Raw genomic sequence first — 14,119 nt, 5'->3', positions numbered from 1 at the left:
CTGTATGGTTTAGGAAAATACATGTGAATACTGAAATAACTGTCTATTTACCCCCTCTCTCATCTCTCCACATTGCTAAAATAATTCTGATCCTTCAGCTTTGTCTTCTTCAGATAGGGAAAACTCTTGAACACTTGATTGCCCAGTCAGCTTTACTTTAATTTTGTACGAATACAATTTTCATGGAATGACTGCTGTAATTTCAAATCAAACATCTCTTATTTTGCACCAATTGCAGTTTTTTAAAAGATGTGCAGGTTAACTCTATTTGGGTCAAATTAATTGGCTGGGTGGATAGCACTGCTGCCTCACAGCATCAGGGGCTTGGGTTCAATTCCAAACTCAGGTGACTGTCTGTGTGGAGTTTGCATGTTCTCCCCATGTCTGCGGGGGTTTCCTCTGGGTGCTCTGGTTTCTTCCCACAGTCCAAAGATGCGCAGGTTAGGTGGATTGGCTATGTTAAATTGCCCATTGTGTCTAGGGTAGGAAATGCAGGGATAGGGTAGGGGTGGGATGCTCTTTGGAGGGTCGTTGTGGACTCAATGGGCTGAATGGCCTGCTTCTACAATGTAGGGATTCTGTGAAGTTCACTGGATCTTTATATTTGGATTACAACTGTGATTTGACCTTAAATCCAACTCAATAATGCTTATTGACTGGATTTTCTGTGTTGGTTCCTCCTAAGTGCCCATCATTCTGCAGAAACCCTAAAGAAACAGTGTGCTATGTTACAGATCATGAAACTATACAAATTTAAATGTAGATGACCAATTGCCTTGGCATTATACAAGAAGATGAAAATAGCTTTATAAATACAACTTCTTTCCTAATGCAAGTTATTATAGGAACCAGTGACTAAATATCATTCTGATTTGAATTTTTCCCCAAATGAACATGTCAGGAACTATAAACGAGGCTTGTGTAGGGTCCCTGTGGGAAACAGCTCAGAGAAGTTGGGCTGAATGGCCTGCTTCTATGCTGTTTATTTTGTGCAATGAATTTATAAAAGTCCAAGCCAGTGCTTTGATTACCTGTCTAGAAGTAAACAGGTTAATCCAATTTTTGAATAGCAGATCCAAATAAATCTCAAATGGCAAAGAGTCATTCAAAATAGCAGATTACTTTCTCCACCTAATTGCGTATCCTTACCCAGGACTTGTAACTGCTTTTGTCTCATTATTAGAAGGAAACATTTGCTAACACACTTCATTTTACGATCCCACTTCAACAAACAATCATGCAAATGAGGCATTGACAATAAAATTAATTCTGACTGCATATTGCCAGAACATATGTAAACCTTGGGACCTCAGGACCTCAAACCCACTCCTCCAGTTATTAGATCACGGCTAGTCTGCATTTAAATCCATTTATCCATCTTGTTTCTGTTACCCTTAATACCTTACCAAACAAAAAACCCTGATTTTGAAATTTTCCATCAATTCCCCACCATCAACAGCCTTTGAAAAGTGAGAGTTCCAGATTTCCACTATCCTCTATATGAAGCAGTGCATCCTGACATCATCACTAGATGTCCTGGCTCTAATTTTAAGGTTATATGTCCTTGTTCTGGGATCCTGCTCTATTCCACCACAGGAAGTGGATTCCTCTTCATTTACTTGAGCAAATCCTCTTTAATTATCTGAAACACCTCAATTATGTATAGATGGATTTACAAATGCTCATATTCACTTAGTATAATTACTGTGCATTGAGGAAGGGGAGCAGCAGGTGTGCAAGATATTAATTGGATTTCAAAAAAAGGCTGTTATTAGCTGCCATATGGCAGCTTGTTATTATCACATATTGAACACTGCAGAATGCTCACCAGTTACCACAGCAACGACCATACTGTGGATACTTGGGATAATCTTTATCAGTATTTCAGGAGGAGTATCCTATTGCACAGCTAAATCTGACAGACCACATGCTGCATATGCCTCATTATCTACGAACACCGCTCAGTTGCACAGAAAATTCACAAGGTGCATCCAACGAATGTAGATTTTAGATCCTCAGGTGCTAAAAGTAGACATATTGAATGAAAATAGTTGTGGCCATGGCAGATATAAAGCTTTCTGTAAAAATTATGAATAAATTTCAGTTTTGAAAATTCTGATAAATTTATATTTATAATATGAATAGTTAATCTGTGTTTTCTTTATTGAGAGGCCAAGAAGCTGATCAAGTTACTTTTTTTTGAGAAGTAATAAAATTATACATACTTTAATATTATAAAATTACAGATCCTGAATATAAGAGGAGCAGGAAAGCTGACGTTTCGGGTCTGGACCCTTCTTCAGAAAATGAAGATGCTGATGCTGCCTGGCTTGCTATGTTCTTCCAGCTCCACACTGTGTCATCTTAGGCTCCAGCATTATATTCCTAAATATAAGATAGTAATAAATGCAATGGAGAATTCAGGAAGGAAAAACCTTTATGCAGAGAGTAGTTGGATAGTAGAAATTGCTTCCATAGGGGAGTGATTGAGGCAAGTAGTACAGATATATTTAATGAGAAGCTAGATAAACATATGAGACAGAGTATATGTTAAGCTGATAGAGTGAAATGAAATAGTGGGAAGGAGATTAAGTGGAGCATAAGCACCAGACCAAACCTCTTGGGTCATTTGCCATAGTTCTGTGCTGCACATTCCCTGTAATTTTACATGCTACTTAGTTTATAATTTGTGAAAAGTATTTCAAGATGTCAAACTACAGTTCTGTGAACAGGAATAATGGGATCCATCTGTAATGATTTCAAAATATTGATTATTTCAAGAAACCATTCCAATTTGGAAAGTTTTCTCTGTTCTGCTTTGGTCCTTGGTTAAAACTCCATTCTTAACTACATGTACCTACAGCATATGGACTGCAACAGTTCAAGAAGGCAGCTCACCACCACGTTCTCAAGGACACAATAAATGCTGGCCTTGGCAGTGACACCAACATACTATGAATGAATAAAACAAGTACAGTAATTTTTAGGAAACAAAAAATGGATTACAGAATTTGCCATCAACCAATTCATTTTGTAGTTTTTGGCTAAGTATGTAATTAATACATATATGCATACAAATGAATAAAAATTAATCCAGCCACATTTTTGTTCAACTTTTTCAGAAGACAGAATTGTTTGACATGATTTTCAGTAGTGAAAGGTTTCTAATCTTTCCAAACTTGCTATAGTCCCTAACCCTGCTGCAGATGATAATACAGAAGCCACATAAGTATTTTATGGTTTTATAACAAAACAAACTGTAAACATCACATCAGTATAGCAGAATTGGGAGGGCTATATACACCCATATTTATGGCATTTAATAACTTATTGATTTTAATATTTCCTTTCTGATCGTATTCTCACTAGTTGACATGTTTAAAATGTATAAGGAATGCCACACAAATATTTTTACACAAACTAACAGACATTTTTGATTGTCAAAAAAAGAACTCAGCTGACACTCCAGTGTAGGACAGAGGGAGTGACACACTGTTGGCGGAGCTGTCATTCAGACAAGGTGTTAAACTATAACCTTCGCTATCTCCAATGGAGAGCATTCATGGCCATTATTTTAAAGTAGTGCAGGGGAGCTCTCCCCTGTTTTCTGGCCAATGTTTATCCATTAATCAACAAAAATAAAATAGATTATCTGATTATTATAATATTGCAGATTTGGATGTTTGTTGTGTGCAAACTGACTTGCTTATATCATTCATTACAACAGTGATTATACTTCAACAAGTATTTAATTGGTGATAAAACATCTTGAGTCATCTGGTAGTGGTGAAAATGGCAAGACTTTGTTGTGTTTCTTCCATTTTAATTTTTTTTTCAAACTTTTCCTACTTCATCTAATTTTCAGAAAGTACTAAATTATACAGAAGGATTACAACTTCTCTTGATTATCTGTGTATTGATCCTGGACGAAACTGCCAAATTTATGTCACAATCACATGAGGAACCAGTGTAATTTCTTCAATATAGAGTTTCAGAATCCAGCTACTTACAAAAAGAAAAAAAGCCACAAGATGTCACATTTTTAAACAAATGGAAGTAAGTATATTGTGCAAAATTTGAACAGCAAAACATTCTATTATATACAATTGATTCACTAACAACAAGGATAGGTAACAGAAAGAATGTGGTCAAACACCCCACAAGGCACACCAAATAGCAAATGCAGTCTAAGCAGACCACATGAATTTCTCAGCAAACCTCCCCACACTACCCTACCCAGAAGTTAGTAACACTATGGGTCATCAAATCTCATTATAACTTCACAAAGCATTCCAAAATTTGTATTCCTAATAAACCTGTTTAATAACGTTATTACACACTATTATTAGGTCTTGGAAATACTATCTAAGCAGACTTAGTAAGTTTCAGAGATAGTAGGAACTGCAGATGCTGGAGAATCTGAGATAACAAGGTGTAGAGCTGGATGAACACAGCAGGCCAAGCAGCATCAGAGGAGCAGGAAGGCTGATGTTTCGGGCCTAGACCCTTTTTCTGAAGAAGGGTCTAGACCCGAAACGTCAGCTTTCCTGCTCCTCTGACGCTGCTTGGCCTGCTATGTTCATCCAGCTCTATACCTTGTTATCTCAGACTTAGTAAGTTCCTGCATTGCTTTGTGTAGACGGTACACACTGCTGCCACTGTGGTAGAGGAAATGAATGTTGAAAATGCTAGAGGGGTGCCAATAAAATGGTTTGCTTTGTCCTGGATGGTGTCAAAGTTCTTGAGCATCGTTGGAATTGCACTCATTCAGGCAAGTGGGGAGTGTTCCATCACACTCCTGACATGTGCCTTGCAGATGCTGGACATGTTTGAAGGGTCAGGAGATGAATTACTAGCTGCAGAAATCCCAGCCTCCAAACCTTCTCTTGTAGTCACAGTATTAATGGGGCAGATTTTCCAATAGTCAGACAACTATTATTCCAGTGTAGATGGGAGTTGCGCATTGGGACTCCGGGTATCCCCATTGTAGCAATCTCTGAAGGAATTGCCTGGGAAATTCAATTTTTCTCTGAGCAATTCCTCCAAGCCTGGAACTCTCTGAAGGCATCTACCAAAATCAGAGACTTTGATTGATTGACTAATTGATTGATTTATTGTCACATGTGTCTGGTTCTAAAATACAGCAAAAAATGTGGTATAGTGTCACTGCTGTCCGCACTATCTTAAAACACATTGGTTCCAGGGACTGGCAGGACTGATGTATGAGGAGAGACTGACTAGGTTATGATTGTTTTCGCTCGAGTTCAGATGGATGAGAGGGGATCTTATAGAGAATTACAAAATTCTAACAGCACTAGACAGGGTAAATGCAGGGAGGATGTTCCCAATAGTGGGTGTGTCCAGAACTAAGGGTCACAGTCTGAGGCTTTGGGGTAGACCATTTAGGACGGAGATGAGGAGACATTTCTTCACCCAAAGAGTGGTGAGCCTCTGGAATTCATTACCACAGGAAGTAGTTGATGCCAAAACATTGAATGTATTCAAGAAGCCGCTAGATATAGCACTTGGAGCAAATGGGATCAAAGGTTATGGGGAGAAGCTAGGATTTGGCTATTGAGTTGGATGATCAGCCATGATTGTGATGAATGGCGGAGCAGGCTCGAAGGGTTGAATGGCCTCCTCCTGCTCCTACTTCTATGCTTCTATGTAAAAATAAAACACAACATAGAAATATAAAGGCAGAAAAATGAAGGAATAAAGAAAGTATCCAATTTTACAGTCCTTCTTGTTAAGTGCTGCGTCATGGGCCATGGGCCTGGTGGCCAGGCACAAGTCCCCTTTGCCTCACTGACACTGGTAAATGAAAGTCACCACGTTTCGGCGCTATCGTGCCTCCCTCGACGTATCTGGCAGCATCTTGGTTACACACTTTATTATAAAACCAGAATAAAAAAACCCAGAAATTAAGGAAACAAAGCCAAAAGGAATGAGAAATGACCAGGCATTAAAGTCTCATTTAAGTCTTAACTCCATGCAGGCACCTGGGCCAAGGCACAGCCTGCAGTGTTGGGAGGAGCTGAGTGCTTGCTGCCATTGATGCTACCACCTCCGATCTCTTGCTGCTGCCGCCGCCACCTCTGATTCTATAACTGCCTGTATCGCAACCGTGTCCTGGAACATGCTCGGGCAGGGCCCGTTCGCAGCCTCCATTTGCCAGATCCCTCGCTGGATTCCGCTGACCAATACCTCGCCAAAGCAAAAGACTTTTAAACAAAAGAGGAAAAAAAGAGAAAAAGCGAAAGCAAACAGTAAAGAAAAAAAAAGGAAGAAAAGCAGAGAGAAGCGAATAAGCTCGGGACCTCCATTGCAGTGCTGCTACTCTGTCGCCATCTTGGCCAGACTATTGGCTCTAATGAAATTAATCAAAATAGTTATTCATTTCTGACTGTGTACCACTTTGTTGCCATTCCTACTAGGTCTGTCCTGCCAGTGGGACCGAACATATCCAGGAATTGTGTGTGGTTTTGTGTGGAGCATTGTCCGTAAGGTATAATGCTGACAGTTGACTGTGTCAGGCTGTTGCTTGACCAATCTTCAACACACATCTGCAACACACTGCCCCAGACCCACCCACTCACACACTCACTCACCCCCCAAACCTCTACACCCACATACATCTCCCACAAACCCTGCCTCTCTCACACACAAACCGTCAACACACATACACCCTGCACATATGCCTTAGCATACAATTCACAGTGTAAAATAACCAAAGAAACGTTAATCCAACACCAACCATCAAGTAAACATGGTTTGCTTTCTTAACATCTGTGCTATAATTGTGGACCTGTGTTTGAAACTTGTAGATGCCATCAGTTGTCCTCTTGAAGTGTAGATACTGCTAAAGCATCTGCTGCAGTTGGGGAGAAAAGAGGAGGAAATAGCTAATGGCTGCAAACAGTACACAGACAACTGTGGAACATTAAGAGGTGAGATATTGGTCAAAGATGCTGTGAAAAATTTATCAAAGGCATGTAGGTGAGTGCACAATTCCAAAAGGGTCTATTTGAGTGACTGGACTTCTGATTGATCTCTGATCTCTGTCTGCCCTATTGCAACTATCCAGATAGTTTGCATTGGGCCTGCCGGACTAACCATGGCCCGCTCTGAGCACTGCAGTGATATGGAACCCTGACCATCTTAAGTGACTGACTGTGTGGGAGCCCCTGGACTGAGATTGGATGCTGCCCTTGACTGACTGTAGCAAGTCGCCCTGGTTGCTAACAGTCTCCTTTGGCATGACTAAGGACTACTCCCCTTTGGCCATGGTTTATGTGTGACATTGATGTAGCATGGTACTGTACAGGAACATGTCCACCCCTTTGACTGATTACAGCCAACAACCACGACATGTTGCCTGGCTTTGTGTTTGTGCTAAAAGGCAAGGCAAAACAGAAGGACTGTGTGTCTTTAAATTCTGAATAAGAGGGCAAAGCACAAAAAGGCAAGGCAAGGCAGAGATGCTCTGAGCATCCAAGTAAGTGCAAAGTGAGTGAGCACTAAAAGAGGAAGCAAGGAGCCCTGAGGTGCACTCTGGACTAATTCATGGGGTGGGAGCTTGCCCTTGTGCATCAAGTGTCCTGGCAGAGCATTACATTGAAGGGTGCTGTTCCCAAGTGGAGCAACGAAGTGCACAACTGTGTTCTAAGTGAGTTGGAGATGTGTGATGAGATGGGGTGAGGCATGTGTGTTTCTGATGCCAAACTCTGTGCATGGGGAGATGCATGCAATTGCTGCCCATGGAGTGTACTCTGAGATGTTAGGGACAGCTGTCCAAGCTGGAGGGCCAGAAGAGCAGGCAATGAGCTGACATTGCCAGGTACCTGCTCTGACTTCCATGTCAGGAATTGTTTGTCCGGAATATGAGAGAATAGGAAACTGCGTATCAATTAGGTGAGATTAAACATGAACAAAACGTAAATTCAAATAGGTATTTCCCTACCAGGTAATCCCCTATATGGGATTCTTGAACACACCATTCAAACTTGTTTGCAAATGGGATTTTTCTTCACTAAAAGTTTAGAATCTTATTTTTCTCCAACAAAATTGCCGTTGCCTATTTCATTCAGGGCTCAGAAAATTCAGCCCATAATTACATTAGAGAAGGATTGATCTACCTTCTTTGTGTGTCGATGTGTTCTTAAAGTTCTCTGAAGTTCATGTCCATGTGTTCTCAAGGCTCATTAAAATTTTAATCTAGTGTAATCTGATGCAGTGATGTAATATAGTTTGCTCTAACTCCACCCAGACTGTGCTATTTATGCAGTGATGTGCAGCCCCATGATATTATCACAAGGTTGTTCCAGGTTCCTGAAGACCTTGCATACTAAATATTTAGACTTTGATTAAGAAGGGGAAAATAGTGTACAAAAGTAAACTTGCAGGGAACACAAAGATTGATGGTGAGTTTCTATAGGTACGTGAAGAGAAGGAGATTGGTAAAGACAAATGTAGGTCCCCTACAGACAGAAATGGGGGAATACATAACAAGGGACAAAGAAATGGCTGAGGAACTGAATACATACTTTGGTTTTGTCTTCACAAAAGAGGGCACAAATCAAATACCAGAATTGTTGGAGGATGCAAGATTTAATGAGAGAGAAGAACTGAGGGAGATCAATATTATTAGAGAAATAGTGCTGGGAAAATTGTTGGGATTGAAGGCTGATAACTCCCCAGGTCTTGATAATCTACATCTCAGAGTACTTAAGGAAGTAGCTCTAGAAATAGTGGATGCATTGGTGGTCATCTTCCAGGATTCTATAGGCTCTAGAACAGTCCCTGCAGATTGGAGGGTGACTAATGTCACTCCAATATTCAAAAAGGGAGGTGGAGAGAAGACAGGGAATTATCGACCTGTGAGCCTAACATTGGTAGTGGGGAAATTCTCGAATCCATTGTCAATGATTTTATAGCAGAGCATTTAGAAAGCAGTGGCAGGATCAGCGTGGATTTATGAAAGGGAAATCATGCATGACAAATCTGTTGGAATTCTGTGAAGATGTAACTAGTAGAGTTGATAAGGGGAAGCCAGTTGATGTAGTATGTTTGGACTTTCAGAAAGCGTTTGATAAAGTCCCACATAAGAGATTCATGTGCAAGATTAAAGCGCATGGGATTGGGGGAAGTGTATTGAGATGGATAGGAAACTGATTGGCAGAGAGGAAACAAAGAGTAGGAATTAATGTGCCCTTTTCAAATTGGCAGGCAGTAACTAGTGGGGTGCCACAGGGATCGGTGCTGGAACCTTAGCTATTCGCAATATATATTAATGATTTGGATGAGGGAACAAAATGTAACATCTCCAAGTTTGCAGATGATACCAAGTTGGATGGAAGGGTGAACTGTGACGAGGATGCAGAGATCCTTCAGCATGATCTTGACAGGTTGCGTGAGTGGGCAAATCAATGGTAGAAACAGTATACTTTGGCTAAATGTGAGATTATTCACTTCAGAAGCAAAAATAAGAAGGCAGATTACTACCTGAATGGCTGTAAATTGGGAGAGGGGAGTGTGCAGCAGACCTGAGCGTCCTTGAGCATCAGTTGCTGAAGGTAAGCATGCAGGTACAGCAGGCGGTAAAGAAGGCAAATAGTATGTTGGCCTTCATTGTGAGAGGTTTTGAATACAGGAGCAGGGATATGTTGTTGTAGTTATACAGGGCCTTGATGTGGCCACATCTAGAAAATTGCGTGCAATTTTGTTCTCCTTTTCTGAGGAAGGATCTTTTTGTTCTCGAGGGAGTGCAGCAAAGGTTTACCAGGCTGATTCGTGATGGTGGGTCTGACATATGAGGAGAGATTGACTAGATTGGGATTGTTTTCGCTAGAGTTCAGACGAATGAGGGGGATCTCATAGAGACATATAAAATTCCAATAGGACTGGACAGGGTATTTGCAGGGAGAATGTTCCCGATGGTGGGTGTGTCCAGAATCAGGGGTCACAGTCTGAGTATTCGGGGTAGACCGTTTAGGACGGAGGTGAGGAGAAATTTCTTCACATAAAGGGTGTGAGCCTGTGGAATTCATTACCACAGGAAGTAGTTGATACCAAAACATTGAACATTGGGCGAACGGGATCAAAGGTTATGGGGAGAAAGCAAGATTAGGCTATTGAGTTGGACAATCAACCATGATCGTGAAGACTGACAGAGCAGGCTCGAAGGGCCTAATGGCCTTCTTCTGCATCTATGTTCTATGTTTCTACGTTTCTATTGCTTTCTCCCTGAATCTGACCTCACCTATTAACTTTTTAATTGTCTATCCAAGAGCTATCTACATCTCACGGTATTTTGTGCACTTTGGTATTCTTCTCTGATATTTTCACCTGGTTTCTGTAACTTCTTCAAGTTAGCTTAAACCCTTCCCAATTGCATAAACAGAATGGCCCACAAGGAACTCAGGTCCTGGAGCCCAGAGCCATGAAATGGACTAATTTCTCTCTTTTAAAATTCTTTTATTATACTATCATGGAAGGACTGTTATTCTGAACTTTTTATTTCTTTATTTTTCTAATATATTACTGTGGTTTTGTACTTTTAAAGGTCTACAATGCTGGACTTCTTATTCCTTTATTTTTCTTTTTATTTCTCTAACAATTTGCACCCAAGAATCTGTACCTAGGCACCTTTGTACCCAGAGTGGTGCTGTAAGTGGCAACTTGTAAACTTTTCACTGTACATGTGAGTACACGTGACAATAAAGCTAATTCAATTCAATTCAAATTCAATAACATGTATACTCATGGGTTGAAACAAAACTGCATACCTTTACTTAGCAGTTGATCTTTTGCAACAGCTTGAAAAGAAACCTTAACAAAATACTTTTCAAATATTATTTAAACCTTCCTACTACGGATAAACTCTACTAGTAATCAGTTTAACAGTTCACTACTTAAAACAAACCTTGCTTTAAAAATGTTAATCCCCACCATCTACTCACTTGTTCCTTATTATTAAGAAGTATGATATGTATATAGGTCAAAGTGTGGTGGATGCAGATCAATCAGGGCATTCAAGACAGCATTGGATGATTGATTGGACAGAAATAATGCACAGGATAGGGAGGAAAATCAGGAAACTGGCAGAAGGTAATGATGCTCTTTTGAAGAACTGGTACAGGCATGATGGGCGAAATGGCCTCCTTCTACACTAACATTTCTATGATTCTGTAACTTTTAAAAGTATGTTTTATAAAGTATATGACAACGAAGCGCTTAGAAAGTGCTCTGACTGAATGGAATCAACCTTGATTTATGAAGAAGAAATTGTGTTTGTTAAACTTGCTTGGATTTTCTGAAGAAGTATTGCAGAGTAGATAAGTAGGAGCCAGTGGATGTGCTGCATTTATATTTTAGAGTACTTTTGATAAAGTCCCATACAGGAGCTTCGTAAACAAAATTAGCACATGTGAAATAAAGGGTAAAATACTAGTATAGATTGATGTTTGATTAGCAGAAATAAACATTTTCCATCTGAGGAGGGTGGGAATAAATGGGCAATTCACAGGCTGGCAGGCTGTGACTTGTGGGTTACTGCAATAATCAGTGTTCCAGTCCCAGATATTCACAATCTATCTCAATTAGTTGGATGTGGGAATCAAATAAAATATTTCCAAGTTTGCAGATGACACAAAACTCAGTGAAATGGGGTTTGTGAGGAAGACGCAAAGAGGCTTCCAAGGGATTTGGGCAGAACAAGTGAATGAATAACAACATGGCAGATAGAATATAATGTGGATTAATGTGAGGAAATCCACTTTGGTAGGAGGAAAAGAGATGCAGAACAGTTCTTAAACAGTGTAATATTGGGAAGATGTGATGGCCAAAAGGACCTTGGTGTCCTTGTTCATAAGCCACTGAAAGCTAACATGCAGGTATTGCAAACAATTAGGAAAGCAAATATTATGTTGGCCTTTATTGCTGGAGTAAAGGAGTAAAGAAGTCTTGCTTCAATCATCTGGAACCTTGATGAGACCAGACCTATAGTACTATGTGCAGTTCTTGTCCCTTAACTAAGGAAGAATATTTTTTCCATAGAGCGAATACAATGGAGATTCAGGAAGCTAATACGCAGATGTCAAGACTGTCCAACGAAGAGAAACAGAGGAGACTAGGCCTATATTTTCTTGAATTTAGAAGTACAAGCAGCGAATTCATTGAAAGAATTTTCTTTAAACAGATAGAATGCAGATAGAATGTTTTCCCTGCTCATGGAGTCAAGAACTAGGTGCACAGTGTCAAAATAAGGGTCAAACGATTTAGGACTGAGATGAAAAGAAATTTCTTCACTCAGAGACTGTGCATCTTTACAATTCTGCACCTCAGAGGGCTGTGGAAGCTCAGTCACTGAGTATTTTCAAATTGGATATTTATAGATTTCTAGATACCAACGACATCAAGGGATTTGATAGCACAGGAAATTGGTATTGAGATAAATGATCGATTATCTAAAATGGCAGAGCAGGCTGATGAGGCTGAAGGACCATCATTATGCTCTTATATTATTATGTTCTATTATGTTCTGATGTTATCTTATGTTCCCATTCACAAACCATGGCATTGAATTTCATTCCCAGGTTAGGGTTGCAAAGGCAGGAGAATTCCTGGCTCTGCCAACCTGACCATTAAAAATGGCCACGTGAACTCCCATTTTTGGTTCAGGAGGGGGAGTGGAGGCAGGATCGGGTGTTGTCCCAGATGACACAGAACTAGCTGTAAAGGCTTCTGGGTTCCAAGGTACACTGGGTAGAAAGCATTATGATCAAAAAGGTGCCATGGGACCATATCTAACAACTACCTTACTTCTCCAATGGAGTACCCTGGCTCTCAAAATGAACCCAGAGCTCAGACCTGCTTTTATCAGATCTAATGTGCACACTCTGGTTCCATGCAACAGGGATAGTAAAAGCCTATGTAAGTGGAGGGAATTGATGAATTAGATGCCCAGCTGCTTCTGTATAATGTCCCTGCATAACATCTGGCTTGACTCTAGGTCTGTCCCCACAAAGGTGGGAACTGCCATGTTTGGGAAATGGACTGGTGATTTCAGGCATTTCCACTACATTGTAGAGCCGCTCATCATGGTGAAAATTTGGACCCATTTGTTTCGGAGACAGCGCGGGCGCAATCTTTCTTCCCAAGGACAATCCCATAATGGAACGAGTTGCCACAGGAATTAGTCACAGCCCCAGTTTTAGATTATTTCCATTTAGAAGCTTTCATTATCAGGACTACCATCTCAATGTGAATGATCTTGTGCTATTCATATAAATGTTGGTGAAACAGCAATATTAGTTTGTGATGCCTACACAACTAAAGCAGGAGCAGAATTCACAAAAAAAATGTACCTCTGCGACATGATTTTGTGAAGGAGAGTGGGTGGTTCCAGATCAGTGGTCAATAGATTGACTGCAGAAACAAACTGTTTAGTTAATTGCCTCAGCCTTGCTGTACGATGTGCTGCAAATCAATAACATTGTGCTGATATGAAGCAACCTGTCCCTGATTGCTAAAAGTTCATTGTTGCATGTGAGGGCAGCCACTGTCTTTGGATATGGGAAGGATGAGATTAGGCTGTGTGTGTTGAAAATTCTAATGAGTGTTCCAAGTTTGCAGACAGAACTGACTTCCTCCGTCCTTTCAGTGGCGCGTGGTTGGATAATTCTTGTAAGTTGATGTAAAGAATTAGTGTTCTTATGTAACAACCTTTCATGACCTCAGGATATCCCAAAACCAATAGCCCTCATAGCCAAAGGAGTACTAATCATTTTTGCATTGCAGGAAAGAACAGTAGCTAATTTATGCATATCTAGTTCCTAAAAATCAGCAATAAGCTAGAGGAAAAGACCATCTGCTGACATTGAATCGACTTCCCTTAAAGTGGGAAATAACTGTATAACTGATATATAATCATCTTTTAAGTTTCTAATTGTGATGCAGCTCTTAAATGCAGCTCAAAGGTATAAATTGATTCCAAATTAATATTTTCCGAGCAGGAATTGCAAAAATTTTCTCACTTCTGATGAACAACTGACTTCAGTATGCTCTTTCATTTTTTTTTCTGACAGATATGATTTGGTTATTAGAGATAACAAGGTGT

General features: G+C 40.2%; 1 long non-coding RNA gene across 2 annotated transcripts in view; it reads right to left on the bottom strand.

Annotated features, from left to right (window-relative positions):
- Positions 1–3,731: 3,731 nt before the first annotated feature.
- Positions 3,732–14,119, bottom strand: part of LOC125488064 — a 22,389-nt gene continuing 12,001 nt past the window's right edge. The window contains exon 4 of one of the 2 annotated variants that reach the window (XR_007266205.1): positions 3,732–4,002. This is a non-coding gene — a long non-coding RNA (uncharacterized LOC125488064). Of the gene's footprint in view, positions 4,006–14,119 lie in introns of both variants that reach the window. The other variant, XR_007266208.1, reaches the window with a different exon arrangement.

The sequence above is a fragment of the Rhincodon typus genome, chromosome 3 (assembly GCF_021869965.1).
Source record: "Rhincodon typus isolate 14 chromosome 3, sRhiTyp1.1, whole genome shotgun sequence".
NCBI classification, from domain to species: domain Eukaryota; kingdom Metazoa; phylum Chordata; class Chondrichthyes; order Orectolobiformes; family Rhincodontidae; genus Rhincodon; species Rhincodon typus.
This window is presented reverse-complemented; position numbering and strand designations above follow the sequence as displayed.